Consider the following 25436-nt stretch of genomic DNA (forward strand, 5'->3'; position numbering starts at 1 on the left):
CAGGGATATGGGGAACAACAAGTGATCTAAACTTGATAGCAAGAAGGGCATAGGATGCCTAGGGGTCTTGATCAAGTTCAATGTAGCTAAGAGGAATTACCGAAAGCCAAATGAAGGTTAAACATGATTGTGAGATAAGAGGAAAGTCAAAGGAAATAACTGGGATGCAAAGGGCATTTATACAAGTCTAAATACAGGCATGCACATATGTAAATATATTTTTATATAATGATAGGGAAATAGACCTATGTATATATATGTATATGTTAAGTGTTAAGGTAGCAGAAGGATATTGGACCTCTACTCAAGTACTCCTCAACACAAGAACACTTTGTTCTAATAACCCAGCATTCTGTGATGCTCACCTGCCCTACGTGATTGCTGAAGACAATACGGGTGCATAAGCAAATATGGTGAAGAAAGCTGATGGTGTCTGGCTACCAAAAGATATAGCATCTGGGATCTTAAGGGCTTGAAGATAAACCAGTGGCCATCTAGCTGAGAAGCAGCAAAGCCCACATGGAAGAAGAAGCACACCAGCCTGTGTGAGCATGAGGTGTCCATGGAATCAGGGATCAGGCATCTAAGAACAAAAAATCATATCATTGTGAATAAGGGGGAGTGCAGATTGGGGACCCAAAGCCCATCTGTAAGTAATGGGACATCCCTTCACAGAAGGGTCACAAGGAAGAGATGAACCCATCAGGGTGCAGGATAGCACTGACAAACCATATAACTTTCCTCTAGTTATTTAATGCTTCCTCCCACCCCTGCTATCATGACCCCAATTCTACCTTACAAATCCAACTAGACCAAAGCACGTACACTGGTACAGATAAGAGCTAGAAACACAGGGAATCCAGGACAGATAAACCCCTCAGGACCAATAATGAGAGTAGTGATACCAGGAGGGTAGGGGGAAAATGGAGGGAGAGTGGGGGAACCGACCACAATGATTGACATATAATCCCCCCAAGCCCAGGGAGATGAACAACAGAAAAGTGGGTGAAGGGAGACAGCATTTGATGTAAGACAGGAAAAAAATATTAATTTGTAAATTATCAAGGGTTCAGGAATGTGGGAGGCAAGGGAAAAATGAGGAGCTGATACCAAGGGCTCAAGTAGAAAGAAAATGTTTTGAAAATGATGATGGCAACATATGTACAAACGTGCTTGAGACGATGGATGAATGGATGGATGGATTGTGATAAGAGCTGTAGGACCCCCAAAAAATGAGTTTTAAAAATAATACTCCCCTCTATACATCTACATGCACTTCCCCTCTCTACCACTTTACCAGAACATTACCAACAACAACAACAACCATATATTACCTGCTCCAACTTCATTGCTCAAGATGCTCTTCCTAGGTAAAGTTGCTCATGAATGAACTAAATCAAACTATTAAAAAGTCAGAAAGGGATCAAATATCAGGCACCAAAGAACAAAAAATCATTGTGAATGAGGGGGAGTGTGGAGTGGGGACCCAAAGTCCATCTGTAGGCACTGGACATCCCCTTACAGAAGGGTCTCAGGGAGGAGACGAGCCAGTCAGGGTGCAGTGTAGCAACAATGAAACACGCAACTGTCTTCTAGTTCTTAAATGCTTCCTCCCCTCCCCCTACTATCATGATCCCAATTCTACCTTACAAATCCAGCTAGACCAGAGGATGTACACGGGTACAGATAGGAACTGGAACCACAGGGAATCCAGGACAGATGATTCCTTAAGGACCATTGGTGAGAGTGGCGATACTGGGAGGGTAGAGAGAGGGTGGGGGTATAAAGGGGGAACTGATTACCAGGATCTACATATAACCAGCTTCCTGGGGGACAAACAACAGAAAAGTGGGTGAAAGGAGATGTCAGACAGTGTAAGACATGACAAAATAATAATCTACAAATTATCAAGGGTTCATGAGGGAGAGGGGGCAGGGAGGGAGGGAAAAAATGAGGACCTGATGCCAGGGGCTCAAGTAGAAAGCAAATGTTTTTAGAATGATGATGGCAATAAATGCACAAGTGTGCTTGACACAGTGGATTTATGTATGGGTTGTGATAAGAGTTGTACGAGCCAATAAAATGATTTTTAAAATAAGTAAATAAAATTTACATATAAACAAACCACCAAAAAAAGTCAGAAAGGATGGAAAGTTGGAGAGTGTAAGTTACACACAGGGAGCCCCTGTAGCATAATGGATTAGGTACAGGGCTGCTAGCTGCAAAATCAGCAGTTTGAAACCACCAGCTTCTCTGCTGGAGAAAGACGAGACTTTCCACTCCTCTAAAGAGTTACAGTCTCAGAAACCTACGGGGACAGTCCAACCCTGTCCCATAAGGTCACTGTGAGTCAGAAATGACTCAGTGGCCCTGAATTTTTGAGACGTCACACGTTGTGTGATTCCTACCTGAATAATTCAAAGTCAAATGCAACTTTCCACGGTAGGAAAGCATTTGTGTTTCGTCGTGTCAGTTTTGAGCTTTTTATATGAGTTAAGCTCAAGCCATGTCAGAAAATTGTGTCACACTGTAGAAACAAACAGTGCAGAAGCTAGAATCAAACAAACCCAGGCTCAGAGACTGGCTAGGACACCTAGAGCTTTGTCACCTTGAACTGGAAAATATTTAACCTCTGTGCTTCAAAGAAAAGATGAAAATCACAGTTCCCTGCAAAAATCAAGAGCACCATATATACAATATGACCCTTGAAACGGGGGCTCAATAATGACAATTGCTGTTACTAGAATGGTGATCCTTCCATTTGGGGAAAATATTCCCCAGTCTTGTATCAAAACTATCACTGGAGAAGACCATACATGCATCTATAACACATACAGAAAAGAAATATTTTGCAGATAAAAATGTTTAAATAACAGTAAATTTATACAGAAAAAATACTTGGCAGATAATTTTTAATAACCCATTAAATCTACACCTAATCATGTCAATACCCAATTTCAACAATTATATCTTCCAGAGTTTTATAGCTATGCATTGGGCTGTGATCCAAATGGTTAGCAGTTCAAAATCACCACCCCATGGAGAAAAACAGGACGTTCTACTCCCATAAACAGTTCCTCTCAGAAATTCACAGGGGTAGAATTCACAGAAATTCACAGAACTGACCCTGTGAATTTCCAGGACTAACTGTTGATTGGAGTAGACACTAGGGAGTAGATAGTAGGGTTACTATGAGTTGGCATTGACTCGATGGCACTGAGAGCTGTGTTTTGGGGAGGCAGTGTGTGGGTCGCTCCAGAGAGTCACCTTGCAGGGTTCCAACCTTTCTCATAGTAATTAGGGAAATCCTCTCACAATCTTTATTGTCACCCAACAACAGAACCCCTACCAAAAGAAAGTTGAAGTTATACAACTTCAATAATAAAAGTATTTGCCTCAAACAGATTTACATACCAGCTGGATTAGGCAGGATTCTCTCAAGAAACAAAACCAGAGCACTTATGCTTTCATACACACACACACACACACACACACACACACACACACACACACACCACAAAGGGATGTGTTTATACAAGGAGAAGGAATATAACAACTTACTTGTCCACACAGCAGCACAGAGGGCTCAGTTCAACTCACTTCCATGGGACAGTTAATATACTAGAAGTCTTTCGACTCACGTGGGCCACCAGGTCCAAGGTCAAGGAAACAGACAGTAAAGTCCTCCCTTGGCCAACACAGGTAAAGTCTGCTACACAGCAAACAGCAGGGTGGATCAGCAACAGTCAATAGCTTAGGAGCTTAGCGAAGCAGGCTGGGCTGGGATCTCAAACTCAGGCAATGTAAAGCAACAGGATCTACTAGCCTCAAGGTCAAACAATGCCAAAACTAGCAGTAGCTTGGTGAAGCAGATCTCAAAGGAGCCTCAAGCTCTATCGCCATGATCCACGATCATGGGTTGGCTGGGCCCACAGATGGTGTACAGGACACAGGTTGAAGCAGAGAACTAGCTAAAGCAGCAGTGCGCTGGTCTGATCCCCAGAAACGAAGAGAGACAAGGATAGGTCTTGCATTTATCCCATTGCCCTCCGATCAAACTGCAACCTGATTAATCCCACATGTTCCTATTGGCCAGGTTGGCACAATAAACCGAACTATCACACTAGCCTCAAGCAGATTTCAAGGCTTTCAATTCGTACAGAACCTCATACCTTTTAGCACCATGAACATATTTTGGCATCAAATGATTGAAGGGGATGTGCAAACTATTAGTGAGAGCAATGGGTCTGAACGGACTGAGACCATTGTTCAAGGTGAAATCACACTAGCTGATCTCACCAGACTCATAGCTTACTTTTGTTGGCAACTCCCTTCATGAGCATGAGCATGAAAACACTCAGTCATTTGTGTGCTCATTCACTTATAGTGCAGATGGCCATATCGTCCTCCTTCAGTCATTCAGGGACTCTGCTCTTAAGCATATTACTAATACAGTGGCAATTTACAAGGTATTGGAATCCATTGTAAGTTTTATTAGAGAGATATAGATAGATAGATAGATAGATAGATAGATAGATAGATAGATAGATAGATAGATAGATAGATAAAGTGGGTGAACAGATATTCATTTGTCCCTCATCGTAATTATATGAGGTAGATACTAGCATGGCGCCCATCCTATAGGTGTAAAAAATTGCAGCACAGTGAGTTAGTTCCCCAGTGTACACTGTATTTGGGGGTGACAGAGATGACATTTTAAATTTAGAAGTAAAGAAATACTTAGCACAGTGAGTCACACACAAGTGGCAACTACGATGGTGATGTTATTGTGCACTTGATCTTAACTAGCTTGCTGTCCTACAGCAATCTGTTTGCCAGAGTTGTAACTTTAGCTTCCTTATCTATAAAACGTGGAGAAAGGCAGCAAATACAGCTAACACCTATACAGGCATGGCTCCATCGTTTTCCTATATTCATCTGTCCAAGTTTTACACCAACCGTATCAGCAGTCACCACTATGTTGCGGATTAAACAAATATAGAAACTGAGGCAGAAAAAGAAGGGATGGTTTAGGCTTATTCCATGGGGTGAAGTCACTGGGTGTCTCAAACGGTTAAGCTAAGCAAACATTGGGTGTTCAAGCCCACCCAGAGTCACCTTGGAATACAGGTCTGGTGGTGGACTTTGGAAGGGCCTTGCTAACCGTCTGGGACAGTTTGACTCTGGACATGAAGTCCCCCTGAGTCAGAACTGACTTTCAACCACTTAAAATAACAGCATCTCATGGGACATCAGGGAAGAATGAAGCCTAGTGGGTGGTGGGTAAATCATGGCAAACTGTGTTCAGTTCATGGCTGTGGGCAGTACCCTCTTTGGCTAAGGACAGGTCATTCCTCCCTGATCCTGACCTCTGACTTGACTGTTCCACACGGACTTGGAAAAGTGACCTAAGCTTTTGAACCTACATTTTCCAGATGGGGATTGAGATGAACATCATTTCCTTTGCAGGTTACTGTGAAGGCTCACCACTGTAAATGGTGCCTGGTACAGATTAGTAATTTAATAAACTAGAGTTACATGTTTGCTGCACTGACTGTCATATCTCTGGTCATTGTCATCATGGTGGTAGGTAATAACCTTGTCATATTGAAATACGCAAACCCTGGGAGAAATATGCTATCTACGCTGGTCAAAACAAGTTTATGTTTTCAATGACGACACACATAAACACCTCCTATGCCCTAGTGTCACAAGAGGCTTGGAAAACAAGCAGCAATGTAAACATAACCATCACCTTTGGAGAAAATTCAGCAGCACAGGTTCGACATGTTTAGATTTGACAATGTAAAGGCATAGTTATTGAATGTGTCAGATTTCTTTGCTTATTTTTGTTTGTTCATTTAAACTTTTTAGTGTGAAGTGGGTAAAGGTTTACAGAGCAGGTCATCAGTTCTATGTACAGCATTTGAGATAGTTTATTGTGCCTACTTGATCGATAAACATATGTGGGATTAATTGAAGAGTGGAGAGATAAATGGCTTGGTGAACCTTGCCCTCCTTGTCTCTTGCTCTTTGATCATCGGACCAGTGTGCAGCTGCCTTGCTTGTTCTGTGCCTCAATTTGCAAGCTACACTACCTGTGGGACACCTAACTTATGGACTGTGTCGCTGTAATTTGAGGTTCCTTCAAGACCTGCTTCGTCACACCATTGGAATGTACATCTCTTGAGCTGACCTTGTCATCTGGCTGACTGTAGTGACCTGCCTTACTGTTTGCTGCCTGTGTCCAGATAGCCTGAATTGCTCTACAGAGTACTACTTGGTGGCCCTCAAGACTTGAAGTACTGTCAGTGTCTCAGAGCTGTCTCACAGGAGTGAGTTGCACTGAGCCCTTTGTACTGCTTTAAGATTTAATTAACTGTTTCTTTCTTATGTTATATATCTATCTATATAAATACATATATAAAATTATTAGCATTCTGGTTTTGTTTCTCAAGAGAACCCTGTCTAACACAGCATTCAGACACATTTTATTCCAGCATAGCCCTTGCAATCTCCTCAATGGATCAATTGCATCACTTATGCTACTTCCTCCCTGTGTTTTCCATTTCCATTATTTTCTTGTGACAATATAAAAGTGAGTCTCATTTTTTTAGTTATCCATAACCCCAGAGAATGGCTATTATAAACAATCATTGGAACAGCCCTCAAAAAACAACAACACACAAAAAAACACTAGACACACCCTAACAAAGATGGCCAACTTGCTCAATAACTTTCCCCAAACTGTAAACTCCTTGCCATCGAGTCGATGCTGCATCATAGTGACCTTCCAAGACAGGGTAGAACTACCCCTAAGAGTTCCTGAGACTGTACTGCTTAAGGGAGTAGAAACTCTTGTCTTTCTCCAAGGAGTTACTGGTGGTTTCAAACTGCTGACCTTGTGAATCACAGCCCAACAAGTAACCACACCACCAACAGAATGAAGAGAGGATTCTAAAACACTTCAAATATGGAAATAAAACCACCCCCAGAGGTCACCTTTCACTGACATAATAATAAATAATAATTGCAAAATAAATAGTAGTATGTGTTAGTACTGAAATAATAAAAATTTAAACCTACTTCTGCTGAATCAAAAACAGAAATGCAACAAGATGACTGAATCCACTCAGGCTAACCATGAACAGTTCCCTTGAAAACTAAAATTCCCATAGTTTTCCACATAGAGTATGTCTATCCTTTGTATCAATTGGAGTGACCTAGTTAAGGTTTCTGAAGCTGCACATCATTTTAGACGCAGATAGCCTTGTCTCCTCAGGACAGTGGGTGGGGTTGAAGTCCAATGCTTCCCTGATGGCAGCACCAGGAGTCTTTATGAGAACTCTTGATGAATACTATACTATACTCACTGCAATGGAGTCAACGCCAACTCCCAGTGGCCCTGTAGGACAGAAGAGAACTGATCCCTCTCATACTTGTGAGACGGTAACATTTTATGGGAGTAGAAAGCCTCCTCTTTCTCCCACAGAGCCACCAGGCCTCCTTGATGAGTGTTATAAATTTTAAAAAATGAAGTCGCTGACAACCCATGGCAGCCCTATAGGACAGGGTAGAATTGCCCTGTGATTTTCTGAGACTGTTTACAGGAGTAGAAAGCCCTGTAAGTCATCCTGAGAGTGGCTGGTGGTTTCAAACTGCTGACCCTGGGGATCACAACTCAACTCATAACCATGACACCACCAGAGCTCCAATGAGTCCTAGGGATATGACAAATCATCACCTATATGTGACCAAATGGCCGATATTGGCTTTAAAGCAAATGTGGAAAGTTTAGGGGGCAGGGAAGCTCAATTATGGTGCACAGAACAAGTGGAATGAAAATGATGAGAATCATGAAGTGCTGTGCAGGTATATATATAAAACCAATGTCACTGAAAAAATGGTATATAGAAATTATTGAATGGGAACCTCATTTTCTCTGTAAACACTCACCAAAAACACAAATAATAATAACAAAGCAGGGTCAATATGCAGGAAAGGTACCAACAAAACCACTAAGAATTCATCCCACTGTATCAAGTGAAATGACAAATCAATCCTGGGATTAAAGGCAGCTAGGCTGCTCGTGATAATCATTTTTAGCTCGTTCTGCATATCATTGTGTTTCTCAATCTGGCACCGTGAACCATAAATAATCCTATCATTTATTAATTACATTTGCTAACCTAGTCAAGAAGAATCCTGCAGTGTGGAGCAGCAGATCATGAATAAATGGTTCACTGAAAAGCAACTCTTATTGGCAAGCAGTTGTAAATTAGGGTGGTGATAATTACCCACTTTAACCTTTTTAAACAGGTTCCTCTAAAAAGCTCCAAGATGGATGTTTTATTATCACAACTTTGACCTCCAACACACAACAACACAATTAGTTTTGCACCCTGACAAAGGGATGCTTTGATTAAAAATCTGGTGTAGCACATTATTATAAAGTATTGTCTGCATAGGTACTGAATGTGGGTGGATACGCATGTATGCATTATACATACACAATGTTCACGTATTATGCCCTACATCCATCTGAAGTATAGATCTAGTTAAGTAGAAAATAATGAATAAGTACGGACTGTAATTACATAAAAAAAGGTGCCAGCACTGTCATCATAAACCATTCTGAGAGAGGCTCCTGTGGAGTGCGCTGTCCCCAGAACCCTGACCCCACTACCGTCTCGCTGACGCCATAGAAACCAGAGAAATGCAAAATGACAGTGAAATCACCCCGGCTAAACATGAACAGTTCCCTTTTTTTTTCCTCCCATAGGGAGAGTAGGACAATCCTATAACCCCAAAGCAAACCAAATTGTGAAAACACCTTCTCCACTGAGTCAATTTTGACGTATCGCAACCCTGTCTAGGGTCGCTTCAGGCATTGTTTGCGGAGACAGACAACCTCAGCTTGGGCCCGCAGAGAAGCTGGTGGGTGTGGACCACTGACTTTGCAGTTGGACTCACTGCCCTCGTGTGGACTCCATCCCATGGCCACTCCACAGACTTCCCCAGGCTGCACATCCTTAAGGGAGCAGACAGCTTCATCTTTCTCCCACGGAGAGGCTGGTGGATTTGCATTTAGCAGTACAATGTTTACCCAAGTGTCACCCAGCCGACACATGGCTACAATTTAGATTTCTGCACCCCCAGCCAAGTGGCTGACTCAGTCCATGTGAGATGCTGCAGTTTTACATGTTCTCTGAGATGCTGATGCTGTTGGTCTGCGAAGCCCCTTGGAGAACCAAGGCTTTCTCCCAGAGCTGGCAAGAGTCAAAGAAACTCCTCAGGATGAATCATTGATTCAGAGTTCTCTGAAATGCTGATGTCTTTTTACCACTATTATTCTCTCTTTTCTTTCTTTTTCTCTTTTTTTGGGGGGTGGGGTGGGGGGGCTTATTTTGTTGTTTGATTTTTCCCCGCATCTTTCCCTCTATCTTTCCTGAGTTTTGATCTTTAACACTATGTTATCCTCACCTTTCCACCATAAGGAGACAAGCATGGGTGCGGGGGGTTGGGGGGACTCATTCTTTCTAGTAGCATCCATCCACTTACAAGCCCTCTGAGGGCATTACTTTATACATTGCTTTAGGAATCCTCAATCATTGTCCAATATTTCATTTTATTAGGAAATGGTGTTGTCAAAAGTAGAACATTAAAAATAAACCCAAGCCTCTTCAGAATAGAAGAGAACCAATTGTCACCAAGTGGGACCCAACTTGGAGACACTATAGGACAGATGAGAAGTGCTCCAAAGGGTTTCTGAGGTGGATTTGAACCGCTGACCTGTGGTTAGCAGCCCACTGTTTGGCCCTTGGATTTGATTAAAAAGAAGGATGAAGGGAAGGAACAAAAGAGACAAGAACAAACATAATGACTGTGGTCCTAGGCACCGTCCTTGTGTTAGTCCGGGTCCTTTAGAGAAACAAATCCATAGAAACTCGTGTATAAAAGAGAGTTTTATAAAAAGGGTAAGTGCACATCAACAAAACATCCCAGTCCAGTGCTGCCCAAGCCCACAAGTCCAACATTAACCCAAATGTCCGACAGCGATCCACAAATTCCTCCTCCATCTCACGAAACACATGCAATGACGCCGACTGCAGGAAGAAAGCTGAATCAGTGAGCGTGTAAGCATCTCAGTGCTGGAATCGGTCTCTACATGGGTGCCCCAGCACCCAGGGCTGCATCGGGATAGGTCCATGGGGCTTCTCCTCAGGGATATCTTACAGGAAGTGAACCTTGCCAGCAGAAGCAGGGAACTTCCTAAGGCAGCTGCACCCTGGTCCGACCATCACAAAGCAAGAGACCCAAGAACTAGAAGGATGAGGCTCATGAACCATTTATGCCTCCGCCCTTCAATTAACCCCACATATGTTTATCAGCCAGGTTGGCATAATAAACTAACTACCTCAGTCCTCAAATTATATTTATCTGCAAATCATGAAACCCAGGGTGAGAGGGAGTGAGCCCTGTATTGTCACCAGATTTTGTTATAACTGGACTAGAATTGTGTTACAAATCACAGCCCCTGTCTCAGCAGAACATAGATTTTTCATGTAGGAGGTCTTTTGTTCTACAGAACACCTCTGTGTGTTGATATCATGGGACTGACCTGGAGAGGTTGAGAGAAATCCCTGAGTGACTCAACAGTTAGGGGCTTGACTACTCACTACAAGGTAGGGTGTTCAAACCCACTCAGGAACACTTCAGAATAAAGACCTGGTGAGCTGCTTCTGAAAGGTCATACTAATGAAGCAGAATTATACTCTGACCCTCACAGGGTCACTGTGAGTCAGAAGTGACTTGACAATTGGTTTGGTTGCTTTGAATCTCTCTCTCTCTCTCTCTCTTTCTCTGGGCGGGCGGGGGGGCGGGGTGGTGGTGGTTAATACTTTTCTGGGCACAAGAATGATAAGAATTTAGAGTAGGCTGGTGAGAGAGTATAAGAACCAAGGAACCTCTAAGACTACATGGCAAAGCCCTGACTGGACCATCTAGAATTCTTCTCTGTGCAAAGGGTCCGATATCTGTCAGAAGTGTGTCCTCAACCTTTCCCCAGCCTCTCCCACCCACCAGAACTAAAGTCACTGTCCTCGAGTCAATTCTAACTCATGGCAGTACGACTAGGATTCCCGAGTCTATCGATCTTTATGAGAGCAAATCACCTCCTCTTTCTCCTGCTTGCTCTACTTGTCCCACGGAGAACTTAGTTTTCTGTTTGCTGGTTTGTAAACTACAAAGTAAAAGTTCACCGCCATCAAGTCAACTCTGACTCATAGCAACCTGATAGGACTAGCTAGAACTGCCTCTGTGGGTTTCTGAGCCTGTAACTCTTTATGGGAACAGAGAGACTCCATCTTTCTCCCACAGAGGAGCTGATGGTTTCGAACTGCTGACCCTTCAGGAGCAGCCCAACGTGTGACCCATCATGCGCCAGGCTCCTCTTGTTTGTTTATAGGAAGTCAGAAAAGAGCCTGGGGGTGATGAGGAAAATCCAAAAGCTGGACGGATTTAGAAGGAGCAGGAGCTAAGAAGCAGAGGTGACAGTGGGGATGTGAGCACGAGGAGAGTGTGGCCTTCCACAACGCAGGGAGTGGGAAGAGCCCGGAAAATCATCACGATATTTTTGTAGGGTTAAGATTGGGGATACAGTGCCCTTGACCAAGCCCTACCAGGGCTCCTACACCCTCCTCGCCATCAATTCTGGATCGCTTGTTGTTCCCTTGTCCCTGGGGTTGTTAGCACCCACTTCCTTTCCCCTGCCTCCCCCTCTCCCATGCCCCCCCCCAACCATCAGTCCCATTGTTTTCTCCTCCAGATTGTTTATCTCACCTATTTTATCTAGATAGATAAGCAGAGATAATAATATGCACAAAAACAAGACAGAGCAAAATGAAGCAACAAAAGAAAACAAAACAACAAACCAATGACAAAAAACCTAAAAGCCTGTAAATAACTCAAGGTCTGTTTGCTGATCTTTAAGAGTGTTTTCAGGTGGGTCTGATGGGGTGCCATGCCATCAGACTACTTTTGGTATTCTCTAGAGACTTTGTTGCTCTGTACCCTTTGCTGTTCTATTGCACACCCTTAGTGTTTCACCTCAGTATGGTGGGGTCAGCTTGGGCGCAATTCCCACACTGTGTCTCCAGCGTTGTCCCCCATAGTGCTATGGGTCAGTGAGGGAAGTCATGACTCATAGTGGGGCCTGCCGGATGATTCTGCTGTCCTCAAGGCTTGGTGGGCCAGGTTTTGCTCTACTCTCTCTTCCTCTCCTTTCATTTGCTCCTGTGTGCTCTGATCAGACATGTCCCTCTCCCTGAGCTGCAGCTTCAGTGCTATCCTCAGAAGTAAATTCTTCAGGGGGAATAGGGGTCTGTCGACGTAGTTGGGATTAGCGCTGGCCCCTCAGACCTCTCTGTTGGTTCCCTGCTTCATGCCAGTATGTTGCATTCGCATCTTGGAGCAACAGGTTGATCAAGGGAAATGTAACTGAGAAAAATTACTGAAACCAAAATGAAGGTATCATGATAGTGGGACAAGAGGAAAGTAAAAGGAAATAGAAGAAAGATTAGGAAGCAAAGGGCATTTATAGTGGTCTAAATACAGGCATGTACATATGTTAATATATTTACATATGACAATGGGGAAATAGCTCTATGTGCATGTATTTATAGGTCTAGTATTAAGGTATCAGATGGACACTGGGCCTCTACTCCAGTACTCCTTCAATACAAGAACACTTTGTTCTACTAAACTGGCATTCCATGGTACACACCATGATACGATCACCAAAGACAAAGCGGGTACATTAGCAAACGTGGTGAAGAAAGCTAATGGTGCCTGGTTATCAAAAGATATGGTGTCTGGGGTCTTAAGAAATTGAAGATAAACAAGCAACCATGTAGCTGAGAAGCAACAAATCCCACATGGAAGAAGCACACCAGCCTCTGTGACCACGAAGTGTTGATGAGATCAGGTATCAGATATCAAAGAACAAAAAAATCATATCATTGTGAATGAGGGGGAGTGCGGAGTGGAGACCCAATACAAAAGGGTTGCAGAGAGGAGATGAGCCACTCAGGGTACAGTATAGCGCCAATGAAATATACAACTTTCCTCAAGTTCTCTAATGCATCCTCCTCCCTACCCACCTCCACTTTCATGATCCCAATTCTACTTTACAAATCTAGTTAGACCAGAATATGGATAGATAAGAGCTGGAAACACAGGGAATCCAGAACAGATAAACCCCTCAGGACCAATAGTAAGAGTAACAATGTCAGGAGGGGAAGAAGAAAGTGGAGGAGAAAGGGAAACCGATCACAATGATCTACATATAACCCCCTCCCAGGGAGGTGGACAACAGAAAAGTGGGTGAAGGGAGACATTGAATAGTAATAGACATGAAAAAATAATAACTCATAAATTATTAAGGGTTCGTAAAGGAGGGTGGGTTGGGGGAGGGAGGGGACAAAATGAGGAGCTGATACCAAGGACTCAGGTAGAAAGCAAATGTTCTTGAGGAGTTCTCTGCTAATTCTGGGCTTCTTCCCTCTCTACATGAAGTTGGTTTTTCCATTTCTTTGAAGAAAGATGAGGATAATTGTATCAGGATTGCATTAAATTTATATAGTGCCTTTGGTAGAACTGACATCTTGACTATATTGCATCTTCCAATCCACGAGCATGGGATATTCTTCCATTTGTTGAGGTCACTCTTGGTTTCTTATAATAGTGTTCTGTAGTTTTCCCCATATTGATCTTTTGTTCTTTTAGTCAGGTATATCCCTAGATATTTCAATTTATATTTGGCTGTTGTGAAGGGTACCACCTTTTTGATCTCCTCTTCTGTGGTCTTATCTGATGTGTATAACAGTCCAACGAACTTCTGTTTGTTGATCTTGTGTCCTGCCACTCTGCCAAACTCCTCTATTGCTTCCAGTACTCCCCTTGTGGAACTTTTGGTATTTTCCATATATAAAATTATATCATCTGCAAATAGCGATAGTTTCACCTCTTCGTTCCCTGGATGAATACCTTTGATGGCTTTTCTTTGCCTTATGCTGTTAGATAAAACCTCCAGCATGATATTAAATAAGAGTGGGGACAAGGGGCATCCTTGTCTGTTTCCATTTTTCAGTGGGATTGTGTTAGTGTTTTCTCCATTGACTACCATGTTGGCTGTTGGTTTTTCATGTATAGCTTGTATTATCTTGAGTAACTTTCCTTCCATTCCTATTTTCTCGTGTCTTACCAGGAATTGGTGTTGCATGCTGTTGAATGCATTTTCTGCATCTATTGATATTATCATGTTTCTTATAGTTTTTCATGTCAAATGACGAATAATACTAATGATCTTTCATGTGTTGAACCATCCCTGGTATGAATCCCACTTGGTCATGGTGAATTATTTTGTTTTATATACTTTTATATTCTATTGGCTACTATTTTGTTAAGGATTTTTGCATCGATGTTCATTACGGATATTGGTCTGTAATTCTTTATTCTTGTGGGATCCTTGCCCGGTTTGGGTATCAGAGTTATACTAGCTTCATAGAAGGAGTTTGGGAGTTTGCCATCCTTTTCTATGTTCTGGAAAAGTTTGTGTAGGATTGGTATTAGTTCTTCCCTGAGTGCTTGATAGAATTCTCCAGTGTATCCATCTGGTCCAGGGGATTTTTTTGTTGGTAATCCCTTGATAACCTTTTCTATTTCTTCTATTGCGATGGGTCTGTTGAGATTCTTGATGTCCACCGAGGATAGTCTAGGGAGGGATTGTTTTTCCAGGAATTTGTCCATGTCTTCCAAATTGTTGAATTCATTGGAGTACAATCCTTCGTAGTACTATGTAACTATCCTTTTGATTTCATTGGGGTCTATTGCAATGTCCCCTCTTTCATCCCTTATTCTTGCTATTGAGATTTCTTCCCTCCTTTCTTTGGTTAGGTTTGCCAGTAGTCTATTGATTCTGTTTAGCCTTTCAAAGAACCAACTTTTAGCAGCATTAATTTTTCCCATAGTTTTCTTATTTCCCTCTCCTGAATCTCTGCCCTGATTTTTATAATTTCTTTTCTTGTGCTATTAGTAGGATTGTCCTGCTGACTCTGTTCTAGTTGTTGTAAATTTTGTGTCAGCGTATCAATCATGAGTCTCTCTTCCTTTCTCAGGTGTGCTTGTATTGCTATGAACCTTCCTCTGATGACTGCCTTTGCTGTGTCCCACAAGTTTTTGTACATCACGTGCTCATTCTCATTGGTTTCTAAAAATTTCCTAATTATATCTCTGATCTGCGCCAGTACGCACTCCTTTTGCAGTAAAGAGTTATTCATCCTCCAATTGTTTGCTCCTGTTTTCTTTGTCTTCCTTTTGTTGATTTCCAGCCTTCTGGTACAGTGGTCAGAGACAGGGGTCTGTATGATTTCAATGTGCTTAAATTTATGTAGATTCACCTTATGCTGCAGCATGTGGCTATCTTGAAATATGTGTCATGTGGGCTTGAAAAGAATGTGAATTTTTTGTATTTGGATGAAAAACTCTGTAAATATCTATCAGGTCAAATAGTCTAATTGTGGTATTTAGATCTCTAGCCTCCTTGTTGAGTTTCTTTCCCTGTGATCGATCTTTCTCGGAGAGTGGTGTGTTGAAGTCACCCACTATAATTATTGAGTCTGTGATTTCATTTTAATCTTTGGAGTGTTTGGTTGATGTATTCAGCGGGTCTATCATTTGAGGAATATACATTTACAATGCTTAGTGGTTCTTTGTCTACCATTCCCTTGAGCATTATATAATGTCCTTCCTTAACTCTTTTTATGGTTTGTCCTTTGAGGTCAATTTTATCCAAGATTAGGATTGCAACCCCTTGCTTTTTATGAATTACTGTTTTCTTGGTATGACTTTCCCGAGCCTTTGAGTCTCGGCCTATTTTTGTCTGTAGCCTTGAGATGTGTCTCCTGTAGGCAGCAGCTTGATGGGTTGTGTTTTCTAAGCCAATCTTCTAATGATTGAATTCAGGCCATTGATATTCAGGGTTATAATCTCCATCTACGAACTCTGTGATGTCATTTTATACCTTTCGTGTTGGGAGTTTTCCTGCTTTCCTTCCTCATTAGTGTGTTGAGGACACAGTGGGAGGGCTTGCTTTACTTGACTTTAGCACATACTATACAGCCACAGTTGGCAAAACTGTACGGTATTGGTACAATGACAGATACTCAGACCAATGGAAAGGAACTGAAAACCCAGAACTAAAATCATCAGCATACAGACAACTGATCTTTGATAAGGGCCCCCAAAATATCCAATGGGATGCCCTCTTTAACAAGTGGGGGTAGAAAAAATGGATACTTACCTGCAGAAAAATGAAGCAAGGCCCTTATCTCACTTCATGCACAAGAATAACTCAAGGTGGATCACAGACCTTCAAGTTAAACCCAAAACTATTAGGGCCATCAATGAGGGGAATTGGGACCAACTTAAGACCCTTGGCAGAGTGGAGATCCAAAGCCCATTTTTGGCCACTGGAGATCCCCTTGCAGAGGGGTCTAGGGGAGGAGACGAGCCAGTCAAGGTGCGATGTACCAACAATGAAAAATACAACTTTTCTCTAGTTCCTAAATGCTTCCTCCCCCCACCCCCCACTATCATGATCCAAGTTCTTCCTTGCAAGTCTGACTAGACCAGAGGAGGTACACTGGTACAGCTAGAAACTGGAAACACAGGGAATCCAGGGCAGATGATCGCTTCGGGACCAGTGGTGTGAGTGGCCATACTGGGAGGGTAGAGGGAGAGTGGGTTGGAAAGTGGGAACCGATTACAAGGATCTACATGTGACCTCCTCCCTGGGGGACGGACAGCGGAAGGGTGGATGAGGGGAGATGTCAGACAGGGCAAGATATGACAAAATAATAATTTATAAATTATCAAGGGCTCGTGTTAGGAGGAAGGAGCAGTGAGGGAGTGGGGAAACTGAGTAGCTGGTGCCAGGGGCTTAGGTGGAGAGCAAATGTTTTGAGAATGATGAGGGCAATGAATGTACAGATGTGCTTTACACAATCGATATATGTATAGATTGTGATAAGAGTGATATGAGCCCCTAATGAAATGATTTTAAAAAACCTATGAACAAAAAAAATGAAAGCAAATGTTTTGAGAATGATGATGGCAATAAACATACAAATGTGTTTGACACAATGAATGGATGGATTGTGATGAGTTGTACGAGTCCCCAATAAAATGATTAAAAAAATATTGGGGTTCTGCTATCTTACTAGAAAACATAGTCTCCTCCTCACATCCTACCCGCCACAAGGTGTTTAAAAGAAAACAGAGGCTGATCTTTGCCATGTGGGAAAATTGGAAATGCCAAATTGTTAAAAAAAAAAAATGGTGAAAACAGTATGTTCACACATTGCTGAAGGGAGTGCAAATTTATAAAATATTTGAGAAAACATTTTGGCAATGCACCCAGAACTTTAAATGTATTCAGATCTCTTAGAACTTGGCTTCTAAAAATCAATTCATAGAAAATAATCCTTGCTTCAAAGATGTTCACTGCACGATAATTATAATACTACAAAGCATGGAAAGCAAGCAAATAGCCAATCATAAAACCCTGGATAAGTAAATCCAAATGCAGCTATATCCTGGATGTTTCACAAACACTGGAACGCTAGTCACAAGTCATATGATTCTCATGAGAAGACGTTTATGGTATAATTGCTACACGACAAGAAAAACAGCATACCAAGGTTTAACATATAAGGATCTCAGCATTGTAAAATAATGAACACAGAAAGAAGGCTCTACCTTGATCATGATCTAATGCTAATCAGCATTGGAGCTAAATAGCTCTGGCTGATCCATATGATTTCCGCAATTTAAAGTACCCACAAACTACATTTAATATTTATTTTTTTAAGAGACTGTAAATTTACACATGAAAGGTCTATCATCAGTCATCATATGCATTTCATCTCCTTAATCTTTTTAAACCAATGCAGAGCAGGATGCTGTCCTATAAGACTTTACTAACAGGGCCATTGAAAAGAATTTGAGCTACAACCAATCAAAGTGGGTACAGGTGCCTGAGTAGGCCAACAACTCAGGACTATAATTTAAAATTAATTTACAAGTAAATACAAACAAATCTGTATAGCTGCTACAGTTTGATTTTTCCTAAACCTATATAACCTGTATCTGAGGGCATGATCACATAACATACCAAGGTACCTGTTAAACTATCTCTAGATGTATCTCTATATGTGTAGAGGTACAAAAGTCAAATGCTTCCCTGTCCTGCATAATTCAAGACCTACATTTTCCCTTTAAACATGTGATTTTGATTGTCTGGATGATGAAGTTTACTGCAGAATGAATACATAGGCTATAAAAGCAGCTTAAAAACTTTAAGAGAAAAATAATTGCATTCATCCTGTATAGTTTAGTATGTTCACCTTTGAAATAATCGTTGTACATAACTACTTAGAAAAATTAATTCCTGGTAATAATGAAGTTTATATTGTTGATATTCTGAAATGGTGACCAAATTAAGTACTGAGGGAGGAATGACATATTTTCATGCTTTGGGAGTATGATAGTTAAAGAAAATGATATTCTGGAGGAAAAAAACTCACTAGGACTTTGATTGAACTTTTTTTCAGTATTACTTTTGATTTAGTTGAAGCACAGTAATCCCCAATCTAAGTGAACATTTTGGGCAAGTTTAAAAACAACAAAATAAAAGAATTTGCAATGGGAATATCTTTTTAGCCTAAATAGCAGTAGACATTACAGAAAACACTATTATATCATCAGTAGCTTTCTTCTTTACCCATCAGGGGGTCTGTAATTATGTCATAATTCATATTTAATTGTTTCATCTGAAGACTATTATCTCATTTCTTCATGATTGTCTTATTCTAGCTGTTTATATTTTTTTCCTATTCACAATGCCATAATTTTCAGATGAAAATATTGGGCTTAGATAATATTAGTTTTGTTATGAATGATATATGCATATAAGTTAATTTTTATTTTAACTTCAAAGAGAATCAAAAGGTAATCAAAATATGCCTCGGATCTTAACTATAGGGTTCTCTATTTTGAATGCTTTAAAATATCATATTAGAATGGGCATTCAGTTAGTTCCCTTGATATCAGATATTAAGCACATTTATGCAGGGTATGGTGTTAATTACTATTATAAATATTTTTAAATAAAGAATAGAATAAAACCAATGCACACTTCATAAAAATTAGTTTCTTGAGCATACAAAAGAACTAAACCCAACATTCTTATTGAGAAGTAAAAGCCAAATTAAAACTAACTTATTCATTGGAAGGTAATCATTTCAAAATAATACCGTGAGCATTTTTATAAAATGGTTTTGTGAAATTCAGAAAGACTATTAGTCAAAAGTTTTCGTCTTTGTTTAGACCTCATACTGAAGGAACTTGAGAGTTGGTTGAGAAAAGAAATAATTTCTGCCTGTTAGGGAAAAAAGTTTGCTCATAAGGAATATACTTAATATTTTTGTATTTAAGTTACATTTAGGAATGAACTCGTGAGCCACTGGCACTGTGGGTTAAGTTTTGGGCTGCTAACCCCAGGTCTTCAACTCTAACCCACAAGACCTTCCACAGGAGTAGGAGGATGTTTCTTGGAAGATGTGCAGGTGCAGAGATCCTGAGAAACCATTCTTTATTCTACATTGAGTCACTATGGATCAATGCTGATTTGATAGTAGTGGGTTTGGATTTTTTGTCACTTGTGTGGAAAATTAAGCACATTTAACAATAAAGCAATTATTAATCCTAGGTAAAACAAAGAGTTGCAGAAGAAAAAAGAAAATAAAGCAATCATTGTATACCACTGCATATTTGACCATGAAAGCAATTAAAAACAAGTCAAGACAAATATTGGATATCAATGTAGCCAAACATTTAAATATTACTAGATGAAGCTGTGTGTTTGGGGAGATGTGAGAAATTTACATCCATAAATGATATTTAAAGCTGGAAAATCACAAAAGATAAGCATGGGATTTAGGAGCATTGGGGCAAATATCCAAAGAATCAATGAGAAGAATTGGCAGTGGACTTGGTCCGCAGTTTGGACCCTCCAGCTACTCTGTGAGCAAAAGATGAGGCTTTCTACTTCCATCACCCTTGGGAGACAGATTTCACGCATGCTTTCTAAATGGGGCAGACTAAGAAGAAAGGCCTGCTGACTTACCTCAGCTAATTAGACCATACAAATACAAATCCGTAAGGAATAACAGGCTACAGTCCCATATAATGCAGGAAAAGAAGCTCTGTGGGACTAGGGGGCTCGGGATGGAGCTGCTAAGCACAGGGTCTGTGGTTAACCTACCAGGTGCTCTGTGGAAGAACCATGAGGCGCTCTACTTCGGACAGATTTAACGTCTCAGAAACCCAAAGGGGTTTCTACTGTGTCCTACAGGGTCCCTATGAGTCGGAATGGACTCGATGGCAGTGAGTACGGTTTGATTTGGTCCCTAGCGCGTGGCGATGCTAGGTCAAGGGGTGTTTGACAAAGAGACAGATGACCACTTCTGGCTTTCAAGTACTGAGAAAAAGCAACCACAGAGCAAGGTTAGCAAGCTCCCACCACCATCAGCACAGCCCGAGGCCGGGGAAACACAGGTACCCAGAGTCATGCTGAGCACATTAACCAGCCACTAACAATTGGAGCAGTGGGTTAATTAACTGGTGGACTGCTAACCGCATGTCAGTTAGGGAGCCCCGGCTGGCTGCTTCGCAGGAGAAAGATGAAGCTCTCTACTCCGTAAAGAGTCACAGTCTCGGGAACGCAAGAACCGTGCTGCCCCGTGGCACACAGTACTGCGAGTCAGAATTGACTCGATGGCAGTGAGGTTTTCTTAAATTTGAAGGATCACGGTTCATCTAAAAATTATCAGATACTCTTAAACTTACAGCTATGATCTCAAATCTGTCACCCTAACAATGGTCTTGAATGGTGCTTCCCTTTGCTAGGGGTTCTTGCAGGGGTCCTCAAACTTTTTAAACAGGGGACCAGTTCGCTGTCCCTCAGACCCGTTGGAGGGCCGGGCTATAGTTTACACACACAAAAAAAAACCTATGAACAAAGCCCTATGCATACTGCACATGTCTTATTTTGAAGTAAAAAAAACAAGCGGGGCAAAAACACCCGGCGAGCCAGATAAATGTCCTCGACGGGCCACATGTGGCCCGCGAGCCATAGTTTAGGGTCTAATAGACTCTTTACAAAACCACATTAATCTAAAGCAGCAGTTCTCAATCTGTGGGGTGAGACCACTTTTGGCTTCGAATGATCCTTTCACTGGGGCCGCCTAAGGCCATCGGAAAACACATATTTCTGATGGTCTTAGGAGCCAAAACACCACTCCTCTCTCTATCCTTCTCCAGGGGGCTTCGGCGTGAGGACTTTTAGCCATGCTACACCATGCTTCAAGACAAAATTCATTTATTTGTCATTAGAAATCAATATTTCACAATATGTACTTACATATTGTTTTGTGATCAGTCACTATGCTTTAATGATGTTCAGTTTGTAACAATGAAAATACATCCTGCATATCAGATACTTACATGATAATTCATAACAGTAGCAAAGCTACAGTGATGAAGTAGCAATGAAAATAATTTTATGGTTGGGGGTCACCACAACATGAGGAACTGTATGAAAGGCCATAGCACTAGGAAGGTTGAGAACCACTGGTCTAAAAGATTACATTTCTTTTGGTAGCATGTCCGACACTGTGACCATTCTTTAAAGAGATATATTTGAGCAGTGTAGAGCTCTGGCAGGGAGTTACTCAAATTCCAAGTGAATTCCTCCTCATTGTAATATTTGTAATGCCCGTATGCAAAATTATCATCTATCTTGAATATTTCATCTACATCTACGTATGTGAGGGATATTGAAATCTATATTAATAGTAAAGACCATTCTAGTTTCTTCTTATTTAAAAAAAAATGAATGCTACCGGCTGTCTTTGAAACAGACCCCAGTGTTAGGAACCAGCAGGTGACATTTCAATAGCGTCAAAGGAAGGTCATAAAATTAGCAGTTTTCCAAACTGCGTGTTTATTCCAATGAAGCTAATGTTTCAGTTGGGGATAGAAATCCCAGTGAAGCGGCCTTTCTGAAACAAAACGTTAAGAAGTCCACAGAACGGAAAACACCTCCTCCCTGATTGGATTCCCAGGGAGCCCTCGCCTCAGTGACAATCTCCAACTTCATTGTGACATTTCCATTGTGAAATGTGTCACTGCAGTGTGTCATCACATATTAATGCAGACATCACAATGCAATATCAGAGCATTGTGTCCAACCTTTTTTTGCCTCTCTGGGTGTCTCCATGGCCTCCCTCACTGGCCCACTGGGAGTGATTGTGGAGAGCTGCCTCAGCCTTTTGCAGGGAGCCAGGCTATTCAGTGGTCTGATGCTGGCTTGCTGGGAGACCTTGGCCAAGGGCATTTAGCCCCCTGCCTCAGTTTTCATTTGTAAGAGATGATAGCAGTATTTGAGAGGTGGGAGGGGGCACGGAACAGGACATAATAAAAAGCTATCAATGTGTTCAAATCTGCTATTCTAAGACTGCACTTAGTTTCAGTTCTTCATCTACAGAGGTGTGTGATGAATACAACCCATCTGTTAAAGGAAATGTTGAAGGAGTTTGTAATCTGGAACCTTCTCTCTTAGGTAAGAAGATTCCTCTTGAGGAGAGGGCTTAGGGGAAAGGAATAAGGTGCAGATGTTAGAGGGAAAAGATCAGTGTACACTTCTCTCTAAAGCTCTGCTCTCTGAGCCTGAGGTGAGGAAGTAAACCCACTTCCTGAGGGAGGTGGCTGATTGGGTGCTCTCTGCAAAACCATGAAGCCATGGTTATTCAATGGAGTCATTTGTTGAGGTAAGAGAGAGGCCATTGTCTATTGCAACTTTGGGATAAGTGACGAATACAAGAAAGTCTGGCTGCCAAAGAGGGGCCGTCTTTTCCAATGTCAGCAGGATGCTACTCTGCTGGCCGTGGCTATAGCCTGACAAAGCCAACAGGGTGTTCATGTGTGATCCAAGCCCACATTCCACAATTGTCGAAGGGTGCTGTGAATGGTTCGGTCTAAAGAACATATTCTCACAGGGTATTCAAAAGGCCACAGCTCCTGAGTGAGGCCCTAGTACTGTACAAGCTTTCATTGCACTTTCGTTTTCGTTTCCCCTTTGGTTGTTGCTGTTAGGGGTGCCATTGGATTGTCCAGACCCATAGTGACCCTGTGCACCAAAACCCTGATGGGTCCTAGGCCATCCTCACAACTGTCCCTACGCTTGTGCCCACTGTTGCAGCCACTGGGTCAGTCCATCTCTGTATGGGCATTCTGCTTTTTTGATGCCCCTCTACTTTATCAAGCATGATGTCCTTCTTCAAGGGCTGGCCTCTCCTCCCATCATGTCCACAGTGCACAAGATGAAGTCTCGCCACCCTTGCCTCTGCAGAGCACTCTGGCCATAGTTCTTCCAAGACAGATCCAGCTGTCCTTTTAGCAGTCCGTGGTACTTTCAATGTTCTTCTCCAGCTCCATAATTCAAATGCAACATTCTTCTTTGGTCTTTCCTGCTCATATTCCAACTTTCACATGCCCCTGTTGCAATGGTAGTTTGCTCTAGAGACAGTGTTGAGGGACAAAAATTATTTCTCCCTATCACACTATTAGGGTGAACACCTGGAGACATAAGGTGAGTCAGTTGATTCAATAATGAACACTGGTTTACCCCCACATTTTCTATCATTTTTCAATACCACTATTAGTTACTTGATCTCCCTCAAACCGCAAAATAGATTTAACTTTGAGGGGGAAAATCACACTCAAAATAATAGAATCATCACTGTTTCCAAATGGTATACTAATTCCAGTTCATTGAAATGCTCAACATGTGAAACTTGTTCAAATGTAAAGCATCTTTGCAAACATTCATGCATGTGTCTACAATAAAGGGGAAGCGGGACTTTTCCCAGAGAGAAAGTTGAATCATTGAAGTAATAAGTGGGCTTTGTTCTCTTTCCCCACGACTAGTCGCAGTTTTTAGTGACAAATGAGAAAGCCCATTTTTAATACAAGAATACATATCATGTAAATAGGATGCTTGGATTGTTTTCATGGTTTCTAGATTTCTTTCCCAAAAGGTATGAAGCTGAGCTGATGTGACTTAATGATGCTATTTATAATTTTAGAGCAAAAAGAAAGGTTTCCAGACAGAACACAGGTGTCGCAGCATGGTCCACTGGGCAGGATAAGGAGCAGCTCTTTCCCCGATGCCTTGATTTGTGCTGTATTCAATAATTGCTACTTTCTGATGAGAAATGCATTCACTTGTGCAATAGATAGAATTCCATCTGCTTATTCATCTAGACTCGTTGTACTGAAGGGCTTAGGGATGCCTGTGGACCACCAGCGAGGAGTTAAAACTGGCAATCCAGAAGGAGCAGTTTACAAAAAGACATCAACCAGTAGGAAATGGTCCAAGCATTTTTAAACAAAAGAGAAAATGAAATTTATACAAAGGACAACTAAAAGAAATAAAAAGAGAATGAGTGTATTTTTATTGGCCATGAGTACTATTAAGGTTATCTGTAATCATATTGATCAAACCAGGTCAAATCACGGCCATCCCTCGAGTTACTGCGGACTCGGAGCGACCCCACTGTGGGTTTCTGAGATGGGTGTAGAAAGCTCAGTCTCTCTCTGGCACACATATTAATCATGTTGCTGTAAGTAGTGTACTTCCTCTTATTGTATCGGCTAGTTTACCAATGCCACAAATTATTGCCAATTTAAGGGACCAAATTTTCCCATGTGAGAATGCATTTTAGGAGGCTCTGCCATTCTGAAATATATTATACCAGATATTTTCATCCTATATTAGCATTTCTAAAATACTTCCTGCACAAGTAAGCATTCTTTCCTGCATCCCCTGTTTCATTCTCGGGGAAGTTCCCACTTCATACCATTACCGAAAAGTAGTAACAAGTGATCTGCCTTCGATGGGAAGTGAAGTACAACAGAGAGAAAAAAGAACAGATCTGCTGAGAGCGCTCAGCTGCCTCCTTGTGGTATTTTCTTTATCTCCTGTATCCAACCAGTCTCAAACACTTGTTCTTTTTCTTCTTCAGAAAAATTTTTTATCTCCTGCCTTTCTCTTTGGTCCTGTGTTCATTATCTGATGATCAATCACTGTAATTGGTCCTAGCATGGTTTTCCTGGCTAGTTAAACCAAATCAAACTCACTGGCCTCGAGTCAATCCTGACTACTAGGTGACTCTGTAGGATAGGGGAGAACTCCCCTTTGGGTTGCCAAGAGCGTAACATTTTATGGGAGTAGAAAGCCTCATCTTTTCCCCACA

This window comes from Tenrec ecaudatus, chromosome 11 (genome assembly GCF_050624435.1).
Source record: "Tenrec ecaudatus isolate mTenEca1 chromosome 11, mTenEca1.hap1, whole genome shotgun sequence".
In the NCBI taxonomy this organism is placed as follows: Eukaryota; Metazoa; Chordata; class Mammalia; order Afrosoricida; family Tenrecidae; genus Tenrec; species Tenrec ecaudatus.